The sequence below is a fragment of the Mirounga angustirostris genome, unplaced genomic scaffold (genome assembly GCF_029215605.1).
Source record: "Mirounga angustirostris isolate CCGP_5_RB_7025 unplaced genomic scaffold, mMirAng1.0.hap1 SCAF_3, whole genome shotgun sequence".
In the NCBI taxonomy this organism is placed as follows: Eukaryota; Metazoa; Chordata; class Mammalia; order Carnivora; family Phocidae; genus Mirounga; species Mirounga angustirostris.
Genome location: NW_026991711.1, coordinates 194,757,290 through 194,773,079, shown reverse-complemented (window position 1 = coordinate 194,773,079; position 15,790 = coordinate 194,757,290). Strand labels below are relative to the sequence as shown.

The 15,790-nt window shown below is 48.4% G+C and overlaps 2 protein-coding genes across 14 annotated transcripts in view; both read right to left on the bottom strand.

Annotated features, from left to right (window-relative positions):
• FARP2 (FERM, ARH/RhoGEF and pleckstrin domain protein 2) overlaps positions 1-11,920 on the bottom strand; it is a 112,743-nt gene extending 100,823 nt beyond the window's left edge. For 8 of the 9 annotated variants that reach the window (XR_010410380.1, XM_064587410.1, XM_064587413.1 and 5 more), the window contains exon 1: positions 11,809-11,920. The gene's annotated coding sequence lies outside the window, so the exon portion shown is untranslated. Of the gene's footprint in view, positions 1-7,437; positions 7,568-11,808 lie in introns of all 9 variants that reach the window. The other variant, XM_064587411.1, reaches the window with a different exon arrangement.
• A 1,571-nt stretch (positions 11,921-13,491) lies between these two features.
• The window catches only part of SEPTIN2 (septin 2), a 34,641-nt gene continuing 32,342 nt past the window's right edge, over positions 13,492-15,790 (bottom strand). For all 5 annotated transcript variants that reach the window (XM_064587408.1, XM_064587409.1, XM_045867573.3 and 2 more), the window contains one exon: positions 13,492-15,597. The gene's annotated coding sequence lies outside the window, so the exon portion shown is untranslated. The remainder of the gene's footprint in view (positions 15,598-15,790) is intronic.

Here is a 15,790-nt window from a genome sequence, read left to right as displayed (position 1 = left end):
CCTCACAAGGTCCCTGTTCTCACCACCCACTGCCCGCTGAACGAATGACAACACCGAAGGCCCAGAGAGGCACTCATGCCCTTTTCCAATCTCCATGTTGTGACACGGGAAAGGTCTCTAGTTTTAGGCTATTAAGTTGAACAGGGCTAATCATGTTACTGTTTTTAACAAAGAAAGAAGAGGCTGAGTATCAGCTAGAATCTAATAATACTGGCTTGTTTTTCTTTGTATTAATATAGTTACCTTCTACTTATGGCAAATTTCCTTCTTAAAGGTGTGTATTTGTGTTTGAAAGTCAATTTGAAGAAAAAATATTTACCAGTAAAATATAGTGTAGCAAAAAACAAATGCCAGAGGTTTATTCAAGAAAGAATGGAGCTGATACAAAAACTATTTTATTTCACTCACTTGCCTTTGGCAAGCTTTCTACTAATTTGCAGTAAATTTCAAAGAGAATCAATCTCACTAATTTCCAATCCATTCCCTCATGCGCCAACCTAACTGCTAAGTCCCCTGACCCTTTCATCTTTTTCATGCTTATTTTGTTACCAAGAAGAACCATCTCAGGAACTTTTGTCTCTTTTTTTTAAAGATTTTATTTATTTATTTGAGAGAGAGAATGAGAGAGAGAGAATGAGAGAGAGAGAGAGAGAGAGAGAGCATGAGAAGGGGGAGGGTCAGAGGGAGAAGCAGACCCCCCGCCGAGCAGGGAGCCCGATGCGGGACTCGATCCCGGGACTCCAGGATCATGACCTGAGCCGAAGGCAGTGGCTCAACCAACTGAGCCACCCAGGCGCCCAGGAACTTTAGTCTCTTGAATTAAGTTTAAAAGCTTCTCATCACCCACCGAGCAACCTCTACCCAGCAAAGACAAGGCTCCCAGCCACGTGAGCGAGAACTTCCACACACGTGTGATTGTGAAACAAGCAGCAAAACACAAGAAAGCTAAAACCCCCAGGGACAGTGAACTGGTAATGGAGTGAGCAAAATGACAAGGCGGTTTGTGTTGTTCTGCCAAATATACCTCCCGCCCCCACTCCTGCACGGGCCGCCCCTCGTGGACAGGCACATGTTTGGTTCAGATTCGTAGTTATCTGTGATCTCCGAATTCTCTCTCCAGGTTTTATGGGCCCCGATAGCAGGAACTAAATTCCTACTGTGAATGTTTGCTAAGTGTTTACTTAGTTCCTGGCACTGGCATTGAAGAGCACGAACTGCCTCCTTAGGCAATGCACTGGACAAACAGGAGCAGCGAAAGACAAAGACTACGGTCACCAACAGAACACACGAGAAGATCACTAATATTCATGCCACTAATATTAAACATGGGATATAGGAGGTTACGAGAACCATAAACATGACATTTTTCATTTCAATTTCACGAGTAGTTAATGCAAAAGTGAAGGAAGGTGAGTGAAGAAGATTCCACCTGCAAGGTGTCTCCAATGTGCAAACAGATGAGCTGAGTCCTTGGTCTGCCCACAGTATTTAACCAAGACTGAAGCACCAAGAGCAGGTCCTTCTGAAGGAACCATGGGATGTTTTACCCTGGGCACCAAAGAGACTTCCCCTTTAAGTAAAGCTACAATTCTGAAAATATATATACAACCAAAACATATTTTAAGTAGTCACTGCTCTTATTTATTTTATTGTATATTCTCATTTAGGTTTTTTTCTTAATAGTTTTAGATGGAAAAGATTTCTTCAGGTTCTTTCCCTTCTCCTCATTGTAAGAGAGTCCTAAGCACATACTTCTAAAACAAAACGGGCAAAACTCACCCACAGCACCCAGAGGGGCACATTTGGGTGAGCATGCTGTAAGAAGAGCATGCAAGGGGAGATTCATACTAGAAAACTCAGGAGAGTGGTCCCCTCTAGGTGGGAGGGGTTCTGTCTCTAGGATGGGGTACCAGGAAGGGCCCTCTGGCGTGGCTGGCATGGTTGCATTGCTTGATCGGAACCGTGTTCACTTTATTATAATCCACTAAGCCATGTATTTGATTTGTGCGGTTTCCCAAGATCTGTGTTTGATAATAAACATATTTAAAATAGCACACTTTTAATTTTTTTCTCTAAGAAAAAGAAAAATATTAGACAAATGAAAACCACTTCTTAGTCCACGAGAGACCTGTGCAGGTCCACACGCCTTCTCAGCAGCAAACGGACTTCCTGGTGATTTTCATCTGGTCCAGAGACCTCAATGTGGCTCGAGCTGAGACTCAGGGCCATGAGACACTCTCACTCTGGAGGCTCATTGAGGAAATGATCCCAAGGTACCCTACTGCTGATGTTCCAAAGAAAAGCCATTTGCTGTTGCATAATGGTAATGTGGCATCAATCACACATTTAATAATTACTTGCCTTTAAGAAATCTAGGAAAGTGAGGAACTTAACAGAAAACTGGCATGGAATCCCAGTGCCTGAGGGTTAACCCTGCTCTCAAAGTCAATCAGTCTACTTTACAACAAGCAGCACAACCAGACTCTTGGGGAGAAACACGAGGCCACTCCCTCACAGCAGTCATTTGCTGCAGCCTGGCTGGTCACGGGACAAGATGAAAAACGTATGCACTGAATGTATTTGTTTTACATAAATTATGACCTGACAGAAATTAGTTTGCCTCGTGTGCTTATACATATTAAAAGGGCAAGAGTACGCAAGACAGACTAGAAACACAGGAGGTGTTCTGCAGTCCTGGGAGCCCTCCACGGTAGACATGAGCCCCTGCTCACTTTTCCTGCTGCTAGAAAACCTCTCTAGAAATCCAGAGGGAAGCAGTGGTGCCATACAAGGGACTACAGTTTATTTTCCCATCTTCCCTCCATGTGAATGAAATGCCTTGCAGTCTTCATTCCTAAAAATATTTCTGTGGCTGGACGCAATTCCCACTACTGACATTCAGTGCTACCTACTATAAACTCAGCTCCTAGGCTCATTTAGTAAAAAATTTAAAAACTACCTTGTCCCATATTTCCATCTTGAAGTTGGGAAATTCAGCTCAAACGTCTGTCAAGGCTTTGGGTGATGACATGTCAACGCAGGTTGTAAAAAGGTGCTTCTCTGTGTGTGGGGGTGGGGTGTTGATAGTGGGACAGGCTGTGCGTAAGAGGGACAGGGGCATGTGGAGATCTCTGCACCTGCAACTCAACTTTGCTGTGAACTCAACACTGCTCTAAAAAATAAAGGCTATTAAAAAAAAAAAAAAGTCTGCCACGGAACACGTAACTCAGAAGTGACAGAGCCAGCCTGGACTTGGCCACGAAGCCTCCTCCCTGTCTACTGGAAAATCTGGCTTCCCAGACAAAAGCACAGTCCACCGTCCACAGTAAAGCAAGTGGGCTTAAAATTCTGTTGTGCAGAAAAACCTCCCACCTTCCTTGAAATATTTTCAGCTGCCTCTTTCAGAAGGATCATCAAACATATGTCTATACCAACCAACTAAGGAAGCAGAACATGACGCTTACTTTCACTGCATTTTTCTAAAGTACCTACAATGCACGGCAGTGTCGGCAATGAATGTTCAGACAGAGTTCTCACCTGGCTCCTGCGCCCTGGGCTCCTTACCTCTTCACTATAGCACAGCAAAGATAGGTGCTTTTATTCCCTAACAAGCATGACTGGTAGTTTTTGAAACAAGCAACTAAGTACTTCCCTCAATGTAAGGAATCAGAGAAAAAAATGTCAGAACTAGTGCTGTAAGGCAGTGCCTCAAAGAGCTGAGAAGAAACAGCTAGCCAGATGGAGGGCAGGCGGGCCATTTACACCCATGTGCTGCACAAACACACCTCTCCCTCCCCCAGAATACAGCTCCGCTGTCCCCTGGTAGGTGACATGGTCGGAGCACCACAGAAATGGCATTTGGCGCTGGAAACCTGGGGAGAAGGGTGCTGCAGAACTCATTCGCACACGCTGCCCCAGCAGGTGCTCTGGGATGCTGCATTACCTGGGGGAAGCCTAAGGACCAATGAGGACTTGAATCCCTGGCATCGCTGTCCCTCAAACGTGAGGAAGGGCAGCCCACACTGGCAGCAAGGTGTCCACCGAGCTGGGATAAAAAGGCAGGCCCTGTGGGAAACAAGCAGCGCACAGCAGCAGCCTGGGGGTAGAAGCTGGAAGGCAGCACATCTGGGGTCTAGCTTCAGCTTTCACTTCCCCACTCCTGGCCCAGATTCTATTCTGGAAAATGACAGGGGAGGACTGCAGTCAATCACATCCTCTTCACTCTAAGAATCTGTGAGTCTGAGAAAGACAGTTCATTGTGAAAGTAAAGTGATAGGAAATGTGCTCTTGATTCCAACTAATTTATTGTATTTAGTAGCCAAAAATTAAGCACCTCATAAAATCCTGTTATCCCATCTTTCCTACCTAACCATATGAAACAGAGGCCCCGTGTATGTAGGAAAAGGAACATCGCTTTCAGACAAATTCAACACAATGTAAACATAGATTATTGGCGCAGAGACATGACTTTGGATATAACCAATATTTGCAAACCTTACAATTTACTTCCTAGGTTTTTAAAGGAATTGCCTTAACAATAAACAGATGTCAATAATTCAGACCACCAGATATTCCGACTTGGTGTTAAACAAAATTCCACTGGATGAAAAATAAAGTGGTTTTTGTTTTGTTTTTTTTATGTAGGTTTCACACGCAGCTCTGAGCCCAACGTGGGGCTTGAACTCACGACCCTGAGATCAAGACCTGAACTGAGGTCAAGAGTCAGACACTCAACCAACTGAGCCACCCAGGGGCCCCTGAAAAATATATATATATTTTTTTAAAGATTTTATCCATTTATTTGAGAGAGTGAGTGAGAACACGAGCTGGGTGAGAGGCAGAGGGAGAAGCAGACTCCCCGCTGAGCAGGGAGCCTGATGCGGGGCTTGATTCCGGGACTCCGGCATCATGACCTGAGCCAAGGCAGACGCCCAACTGACCGAGCCACCCTGGTGTCCCACTCTCTATGCTTCCTTAGTATGAAGTGAATGAAAGAGCTGGAGTAGAAACATATGTATTTGCTTATCTTCAAACAACAATGGAAGGATAAACCAAAGCCTACCGACAGTGGCTGCCATGGGACAGAAGGCACTGGGGATTCAGCCCTGGAGACCCCTTCGTCCAGTATGCAGGGTTTCCTTGGGTTGACCTGGGAACCTCATGGATGTTTTACATGATTAGAAAGCAACATGAAATCCATGTCTTGGAAAAGCAAGCCCAAAATCTCAAACCAAATGAAACAAATGATCTTCACTGTACATTAAGACAGCAGCTAAACTACAAAGGGAATTAATTTAAGTAATTTTTAAACTCAGTAACCTCACTACCCATCACTAGTGAAATACATCCTCAGGATTAAAAAGACTATGAGTAAAAACAACAATGTGGCAAATTCTACAAGAAAAATGATCTCATTTCTTCAATAAATGACACTAAAAAAAAAAGAAAAAGAAAGAAAAGCGGGGGCGGGAGGGTGATAGAAACTGGTAAAAGATGTTGTCTGCCAAATGCTCCCCGTGGACCTTATCTGAATCCTGAATCAAGTATTTGTGGAATAATCAGGGAAATCTGAGCACTTCCTGGATATTAGGTAATTTAATAAGTACTGCTTATTTCCTATACGTTTTAACGGTATTGTGTGTATATGAAGGGGGAAAAGTCCCTCTCTTAGAGACACATACTAAAGTATTTATGGACAAAGTGGAATAATGCCAAGGATTTACTTTAAAATAATCCACTGAGGTGGGAATCAGTGAAGGGGATAATAGCCACCCCCCCAAAAAAACCCCACAATTGCCCATATGTTGATTATTGGAGCTGGTTTTGATATATGCACTTTTGTGAATGTTTGGAATTTTCCATGAGTAAAAAGAAAAAAAGAAAGAAAAAAACAAGAGATCTAGCAACAATTTTCAGTGTACGTAAGGATCCAGAAAGCCCTCGGCATAGTTCACAGGTGAGAGGAGTATGTGTGTATACTGTGAAATGCTGGCCCAGCCCCCTTATTTTCCATGAGACAGCACAGCCCAAGAATGGAGCGGCTTGCTGAAGGCCACAGATCCAACCCGTGGACACAGGACTAGCACCCAGCGTCCAAATTCTTTAAGATTAAAAACCAAAAACAATCTGACTTTAAAAATTGCACATCTATGCACCAAAAGGGGAGGAAAGCAGCAGCCTCCTCCCATTCTCTCCTATAGCTCAGAGCAGGAGGCTTCCCCTGCGGCACTCTCTGTTTGCACCTGGGGCCCCTCTCTGGCTTTCAGATACCCTCAGACCAGGATAGGGAATCCTGGAGGGAAAACAGGAAACTCCTCATTGGTGCAGTTGGTACTTCAAATTCTGGCCTTTGTGCCCACTCCTCCTGTCACTATTTACTTGTCAGAGTCCTCAAATACCGGCTCCATGCAGCTGTCCAGCCTTTAGAGCCATGGTCAGGGGGGAGGACAGCGTGCAGTGTGCTTATTCCATCTTCCAGGAACCAGAACTTGACACCCCTGCATTTTAACACGTTTATGGTGGTTATCTTTGGGGGGAGGGAAGAAGGTTGATTTTCTTTCTTTTTCCAATGTTCCGTATTTTTCAGATTGCCTCCAGTGATGAGTATACATTACTTTTGAAATCAGAAGCACACCTGGGATCTAACTTCAGCTTTCAGTTCCCCACTCTTGGCCCAGATACTGTGTAAGTACTCCCCACGTCAGAAGTCTTACCTGGTAGGGGTTACCTAAGGTATGTCACTGCTCCCCTAGGAGGAAGCTGCAATAACTACTGTCTTTCCTCTAGGAGCTGTGCTGGTTCTTCTTTCCAAAACAGTCAGTAAAATAAAAACATTTTTAAGCAGTCTCTGGAATCGATTTGTTTAGGTATTGAGACTTGTTCCTCCAACATTCACATTATTAACTACTACCAAAGCACCTGGGACTTTAATTAGGAAGGAGACAAGAGTTAATAAGGCCTAGTAAAATTTAAACAATTTCTAAAATTCCATGGTGTTGCTTCTTCCTTCCCACACTCCTGCTAAGCGCCAGGAGATGCACTGAGCACCCTCACCCCTTGTGCTTCTACCACGTCATCTGGCATCAAGCAAAGGGCCAGAACTGCCCCTGCAAAAGCCTCATGACTCTAAAGCTATTCTGCTTCCAGCTCTTGGGCCCCCCACATGCACTGGCCCCTTCCACGGTCCTAGGAAAGGCTCTAAGCGAAGTGTGCCTATGGCTGTAGCCTTCTGCAGAATTTACAGAATACATTCTAATTGCAATCAACTAAGGCTACTGCCTCTTTCCACTATAATGTCATTCCCTTTATGTCAGGCAGCTTAGGAGGGGCCGCTGGAATTTTGGGGACGCAGCTAAGGGCACAAAGAATTGGAGATACGTTTAGTTTGGGTTTAGTGGGATGCACTTACGTTTGCCATTACTTCCTGTGTACACTTACCCCAGCCATCTCAGAGCAGGTAGGGCCCACTATGCCCGCCCACCAGAGGCGCGTGAAACAAAGGTGCAGGACTGGGGTTCTGTGGCAACCTGTACAGATCCAACGGTGTCCAGCAGTGCAAGTGTGTGGGCTATGGGAAAGAAATAAGATTTGAAATATGGGGAGCCAGATGCTCATCTGTGGGAAAATTATCACCAGAAATGTTAAAACTGTAAGCAGAGAGATTAGTACCCAGTAGACAACACTGCAGTTGTCAGAAAAATAACTGTTACTGCAGTAGTGTAATATAAACGTACCACCATTTTTCTTTTACTTTTTTGAATGGAATCGTACAAAATAGAATTTATCAGAACTCCTGCTTTTCTGAGACACAAACCTGTAGCTGTACTAGAAACAGCCAACGTATGTATCTACAGGTGCAATCATGTTTTATGCATCCTAACTATCAAAAATTTTTGGTCAACTATGCTAGAGGGATCACTGAACTCTTTCTATTCTCTACCACATGAAGAGGTGACCTAAAAGTACATAGTATGCTACTTTTATGCTATTTAGTGATGTTTTTATTATTAGTCAGCTTTTTAAAATGTATAACTTTTTCCTCATTCTAAATAAATACTCACTTTCCAATTACTATAATATTGTGTTTTTTTTTAAAGATTTATTTATTTTTTTGAGAGAGAAAGTGCAGGGGGGAGAGGGAGAGAGTCCCAAGCAGAATCTGTGCTCCGAGCCCAACTCATGACCCTGAGATCACAACCTGAGCCGAACGCCCAACTGACTGCGTCACCCAGGCGCCTCCATTGTATTCTCTTTCTTAAAGAGACTCCCACCCCAAATTGTATAATCTTCAGGCCCTATAAAAGTTGGCATCTGCCCTTGCCCCAAGTGAAATTTGATTAATTCATTCAAACATTTATTGAGAACCTGCTCAGTATCAAAAAAGTGTAAGTACGTAAGAACATGGGAGTTTATGGGCGAGAACCCTCCTAATCACAGTGGGAGAAGACAGAAGTGTGTTAAATGACGGTGGGCACCACTGAGAAAGGAAACTGAGGCTGGTAGACAGGAATTTGGTGGGTGGCAAGAGGGAGAAGGCTCCACAAGAGGGCAGCTGTGTCAGGCCTAAGGACGGTCCTGGCACATACTCCAAAAGCCACAGAATCCCAAGGGATGGCCACCGCTAGGAGGCCACGCCACGCCCAAGCCCACATCATCTCGTTTAACCCTCATGACCCCCATCACACAGATCAAGGAACTCAGGCTCAGAAAGATTAGTGACTGCTGATGGTACTAGGTTCTGCAAGTGGCCTCAACTCTACCCCGATTCCATGGTGTGCTGTCTCCTCTTGGTGTATTTTAGCGTCATGGGATTGCTCCCCACCCCTCACAAACTGGTGTTTTAGTTTACAGTTGTTTTAAAAGGCGAAAATAAAAAGGTACTATAATGTAGGATGCAGTGATGTTTCCTTCTGTCCTGCAGCTGGGAGAGTCATCACTGCATCCTACGTTACAGTGCTTGCTTATTTATTTATTTATTTGGCAGACAGAGACAGAGAACAGGAGAGCACAAGCAGTGGGAGCGGCAGAGGGAGAAACAGGCCGCCTGTTGAGCAGGGAGCCCGATGCGGGGCTCGATCCCAGGACCCTGGGATCATGACCTGAGCCGAAGGCAGACGCTTAACCAACTGAGCCACCCAGGTGCCCTATAGCATCTCTTTATTTTTGCTTTTTAAAATTAGTATAAACTAAAACACCAGTTTGTTGGGGGGGGGAACCCTAAAATAAAACTACTTATGTAACTAACATCCCTTCTCATCCTTGTCCACATCTTCACAGATTTCACAATAGTGTAACTGCTGTGTACCCTGCTTTCACCTTTTTGGTTAAGGCATGTTTCTGAACAGACTTCCATAGATCAAATGGTTCAAATTTTGTCTGGAGGGAAGCACAGGAACAGGACTGCCAGAGCATGTTTACCGGCTGTAGAACACTCTACCATACTGACAGGAACTGCATATCAGATTTTGTTTTCAAAACTGGGATTCCAAAATCAAAATCTTTACCATATACTGCCAGTTGTTCTCCAAAAAGATTAGATCAATTTACAGAATCACCACCTACGTAACAATCCCCAGAAACCCACCAAACACTGGGCTTTATCATATTAAGTTTTGTGTAATTCTCACATTTTTGACTCCCTGTTGCCAAGGTAAAACCTGGAGCAGACAAATACACTACAGTCCCCTGATGCTCTGCTCACTCAGATCTCAGAGCACGACCCAAGTGACCTCAGCTGGACACTGAACTTTGAAGTGGGCTTTCCCGCATGCTTACCACCACTGCTGCATGCAGGACTCGCACGACCCACTGAGTGAAAGGGGCAGGTGGTAAGCTGATAAGAAAGTGGGTAAAGGAAAAACAGGAACAAAACTGAAAAGGTAAGCAGCAGAAGGAGAACTGTTACTGTTTGACTACTGAGGAGGTCCTGAGGTGACCAGAAGCCAGAACTGTGGACAGAAGGAATTACCCACGCATCAATCCTCACTTTGTCAATCAGGTCCTCTCTCTCCCCCAAAGCAGTACAACCCTGCTTAAATACTGCCCACTTCGCTCCACTGTCTACCCAGGCTCTTCTTCCACCTGATGATGTAACGGCTAACGTTGGTTAAGCACTTGCTGTGTGCCAGACACCTTACAAACAGCTCGTCCGTAGACACCTAGTCCTCACAACCACCATTTGGGGTAGCTAAATTTTAACCCCATTTTATCCATAAGGAACAGAGACAAACGAATCTATCACATACACTTCCTTCTCTGGGAAATGAATTAGTACCAAAGGACCCTGGGAGTCTGCTCTCAAAGGGTGGTCACGATACCAATGCGCCAGCAAACTTGTGTAGTTGGGGAAACTGCACGTCAGCATCTAGTCCGACGGCTCAGGGCGGACGGCGCGGCGAGGATGTGCAATAAGGCGGCATGGCCAGGGTGTGACCCTAAACCGGTCTCTCCACTTCCCCTGCTTTCACACAGGGCTGTGCGACCCGGCCAGGTCCCTCCGCAGGCTGGGAGAGAACCAGTGAAATCCCCGGCACGAAGCGCCTCCCAACTCTTAGCACAGAATTCTCTCTTTGGGGTACAGGAACCCACACACGCTGCAGAGCGGCAGACGAAGAACACTAAAACCACGCTGTCTACAAGCAAGGCTTACTGCACGCCTGCCTGCCTGCCCCGAACGTCTTGTCCCAGCTCTCCGGCAGAGAGAAAACCTGTTGTCCGTCCTAACGCAGTCTGCACAAAACCAACGCCAACCCCACGTCCCCTGACGGCCATCAAACATTTCCGCAGCGGTCCAGCCAAACTCTCACCGAAACAACCAACCGAGAAAGAAAAACCGCCCTTTACAGATCCAGCCCTGGGTTTTGGATCTTTCCCCTCTCCTCACACTGTACCGACAGGATTTCCTTCACCACAGGATTAAACTTCTCTTTTTCCCAGCCATTCCTGCCTCGCCCGGGAGAGGCCACGGGAGGCTGCGGCCGCCAGCATCCATGGAAAGAGTGCTTGCGTGAAGCACTGGGCCACATCCTGGCCCCAATTTTCCTTCGGCTGCCTCGCCAGTGTTCAGGAGTATTTCCGGACCTTGGTGGATCAGACGCACTGACCCAACACCGCGTTCCCACCTTGGAGATACAACTGAAGCAAAGGCCACGAAGGGTGTGGTCACAACCAGCCCGAGCTGCCACCTGTGGCTCGGGTGGGCCTCCACGCGGGACGCCCCCCGGGCCCGAGCCCCCTCCCCGGGCCTCCACGCGGGACGCCCCCCGGGCCCGAACCCCCTCCCCGGGCCTCCACGCGGGACGCCCCCCGGGCCGACCCCACCCCCGCGGTTTCCACGCGGGACGCCCCCCGGGCCGAAACCCTCCCCGGGCCTCCACGCGGGACGCCCCCCGGGCCCGAGCCCCCCCCGGGCCTCCACGCGGGACGCCCCACGGGCCCGAGCCCCCTCCCCGGGCCTCCACGCGGGACGCCCCCCGGGCCGACCCCACTCCCCGCCCCCGGGCCTCCACGCGGGACGCCCCCCGGGCCGAACCCCCTCCCCGGGCCTCCACGCGGGACGCCCCCCGGGCCGACCCCACTCCCCGCCCCCGGGCCTCCACGCTTCCGCCGCCGGCGGGCTGCGCACTCACGGGCCCTCCTCGCACGGGGCCCGCCGACTGGAAGGCCTCGGGAGCCCGGGCGCGGACTCCGCCGGCGGACCTCCGTCCCGAGGCGCCCGGCCGCCGCGGGCCTCAGTGCCAGTCCGGCCTCGGCCCGCCGCCCCCGCGCTCCCGCCCGCGGCCCCGCGTGCTCGCGGCCCTGCGTCCTCACCGGCCGGCCCGGCGCGCGTCGCCCGCAGCGGCCTCCAGGCTGCGCCAGCTCCGCCCGCTCCCGACCGCCGCGCCCAACTGCCCGCAGGCCGCCTCCGCGCCGCGCCGCGCGCCCCGCCCCGCGCCGCGCGCCCCGCGCCCCGCCTGGGCCCGCCCCCGCCCCCGCGGACGCGCCGCCGATTGGCCTGAGGGCCACTGGGGCGGGGCCTGTACGGCCCGCGTTCTGGACCGGCGGAGTCGAATGCCAATCAGCAGAGAACCGCCTCGTTGGACGGTGCTCGGCCCTGGGCGGGGCCTCGGCTGGCAGGGTCTGCGGCAGTTCCGGGCGCGGCTCTTCTGCGGGCTCTCGCCCAGCCCGCCGCCGAACTCTCTCCCCCGTTGCGCTCCTGGGGCCGTCCGGACCGTGGCCTAAGGCCACCGACGGCCCAACGACGCTGTGCTGCGGTGGAGACTGGCCACGCGGGGGAGGCCCACGGTCCTCTCAGCCTTGTCCCCCCTTTAGCCTCAGGACTCCCACCCGGAAATGGACATGTGACACCACTCCCTGGCCTCCCAGGCCCGCGACTACGAGGAGCACACACCCCTTCTTCCAAGGGTTCAGTGAACTCCGACGCATCCTTCAAGGTCCTACCCAATTTGCCCGCTGGGCTGGGTCCTGCCCCGCGCTGCCCTCAACGGAATAAATGGGGTCGACCTGGGCTCGTCCTTGAGGGGACCCCTCCTAGAGGTTCACCTCCTGAGCTTGGCCAGACCCATCATATTTCCTAAAAGAGGAGGCTCAAAGAACTGACCCTCCCCACGGGGCAGCCTCGGGGTCTGAGGCTCAGCAGGGAGCCAGCCTGGCAGGCACGTGGGGACAGGGGCTCAGCCTTGCAGAGGCCCCTCCACCTCCTGTTCCCACGTCCCCCATCACTCCCTTGAGGCCTTTCCTCTAACTGGCGCCCAGCCCCGTCAGAGACCAGAGGACTGTCTTCACTACTCCCGGGATGACACTCACGCCTCAGGGCTGGACCCCCGCCCACACACACACAAAGGTGTGCAGGGCCAGTGGGGGCCAGGGGGAGAGAGCCTGGCCAAGAGGGGCGGGGACTCCCTGGAGGCTGCAGGGCCTCCGCTGGTGCCAAACAGGAGAGTACAGGGTGTGAGACCAGAGAGAAGGTGGTTCAGGAAGCAGTGGCGGGTCCTTGGGTGCTCAGTGGTGGGGGGCAGCCAAAGGGCTGTCCAGCCACCCAGACCAGGCTTGTAGTCCAGGTGTAAACAATGTCCTCTAGTAAATTGTAGAGCTCTCCTTAGCCATCTCTTCTTAGAAATATTTAGAATAGAATTTCCTAGATCTATTCCAGTCGTTTGTATTTCTAGGTATTTAGTAGTTACTGCTACAGTGAATGAGAACCCTTTTCCCACTCCATTTTCTAATTCATGAGTAGACATCACTGAACTCTTACTAGTGCTAATTTTTAGCACACATTCTCTCACTTTAAGTAGATGGTCAGATCACCCGTCATTAATTTCTCGCTAGTCTTTAAGGCTCTTTCTTCTGGGCTGGGATTGCCAATACAAAGTTGGGTTACTGAGGTTATTGGTGCAAGTAATTCTTCCCGATTTCATGCACAGACGTCCTGCAGGGCTTTGAACCTTTCCAAGAAGACCACACCTTCATAAAGAACCAGTAATAATTCTTCACTTAATAGCCAAACAATAGTGCTTTATTGATAAAAGGTTAGTTTCAATGGATACAAAACTGCTGTGTAAAATAAGTTTTCAAAATACATTTCTATAGGTAAAGATGATCTCTTAGTAAAAGCAGTTATCTCTAAGTGAAAGTATTTATTTAGATTTGGGCAGCAAAACAGAGGGGGATGTAGAAGTGAGACAGTGCAGGTCCACCCACCCTGCATAACCCTTATCAGGTGGCAGCTGGCCCTCGTAGTTCTACCCAAACATATGGGGGACCACACGTACATGTGACCCCAGCTCCACCTTTTAAACAGCTTTTACTAGTGTACTTCGTGCCAAAATAACCCAGATAGCCGGCCTTGCACGGAGGTGCTCTGTCACTTAACACTTTCCCTTGGTAAGAACTCTGTACAACTGTGCCTGAACCTAAGGCTTGTGACTAGTCACCATTATGCAACAGTGGGAAGACAAAGTTCTCAAGAACACCTGAGTACTGTCTGTAGCCCGCCTCTGTGACTAATGTGTTTCGACCACGTCACTTTATTTTGTCTGGCCCAAGCAAAAACTCTTCCCATCCCTTCCCAGGGGAAGTGTTTTCTGCGTCTCTGCCCCTCCTGTTAGAGCAAAATGAAAACATGGAGCCAACACCTGCTCCCTCCAGGTGTCCTTTCACCCATCACTTTCTGGGGACCACTTTCCCAATGTCAGTAGAAATGTTGAAAAAAGCAAGCCCCAGAGCCTCTCAGCACCCCTTGGAAGGAAGGAAAGGGCCAAGGCCACAGAGCACAAAAGACTGATCTGACTGGTGGTCTACCAGTCAGACCACGGTGCAGATTTGAAATGTCTTTCTGTCTCACCCGACACACGGGGAGGTTTGTAGTACACATAACGAAGGACGTGATGATGGCTGAAAATGGATAACAATCTGCACATAAAAAAATGACTACTGCTATTTGCCTCCTTTCAGAAAACTATTAAAAATTTTAGAGAACCAGTTAAAGGAAAGCCGAATCAGGACAACCTGGTCAGCATTCAGGCATCATGGGGCCATTAGCCTCAGGGCCCAGGACAGGTCTGGCTTCAGAGGGCTACCCCCCAAAGGACCCTGATTCTCACTGCTCAGGCAGATCTTATAAACCTGTAGTTACAGAAAATACATTAGGGTGCCATATAAAAACGTAAAAAGACTGGTTTCTAAATACATCACTTATTAATTTTCCTTAAAAAAGTAACTTTTCATGTTAGTTGAGTAAAAATCGTTTATTGGCTCTGTTTGCGTGGGTAAGAATCGCTGCTGTAGTATGAAAACTGGAGCTCGTGGACGCTCGCTGTCTGTAGCGGAGGGCAACCGGTATCAATGGGGAACACTACAAAACGTGGCTTGTGTCAGGTTCTCTGCAGAGCAGCTTAAAAAATGATCTAGCATCAGAATCCAAAGACTTCTTAAAATTTGCTCCTAATTGCCTGTTTTTTTAAAAGAGCTATTTTAGTATACACATACCATATTAGATAATAATTCTATTGTTTTACTTGGTAAAAAAGTAAATGTGCAGATGAATTAACAGTAATGAATTATAGCAGCAAAACTGGTTTTAGGTGTTGTGCTCAAAACAAAGCGAAGCCAGGTAGAATCTCCATCTTGGTGACCTGGGAGGTCAATGCCCTACAGATAGATGCCAGCCCATCTTTCCGTATCACTGGGTCCATGTCACTAGCACCCAGGCACATGCTGGCTACGTCCGAATGTTCCAGAAATGAAATCAAGAGTGCTCCTCAACAATTAGTCAGTTAGGCCAGCCAAATCAAAGAAACTCAACGTTAATTATACATACTGACTGATCCTGGAAACCAATTCCAACATTAGTGGTTAGTTAAGGTGGAAGAAAAATGAAAATGGAAGGTTCACCTCACAAAATATAAAGTATAACATAGCAACGAAATACAAATGTTGAAAGTACTTCATACAAAACACATCAAAAGTTAAAAAAAAAAAAATTAAATTCTCAGGCACAGGTACTGTAAAATGCGGATGGGCATCCCTCCAATGATCTCTCGGAAACACGCAGCTGTAGTACTCATGTGGAATGTGTTCTGTATCTTGCAAAAGCATTTTCTGGAAAAACAAAATATGACATATGTCAGTGGAAGTGGTACAGCACTCACTGCTATGACCATTAACAGCATCATTTTCTGTATAACAAAGGGCACAAACTGAGCAGAAGGTTGGTTCCTACGACCAGAGTTAACTAAATCAAAACATCTCTTGGGAACCGGTGGCACCACCAAATTGCAGAGTAGGCAAAAAT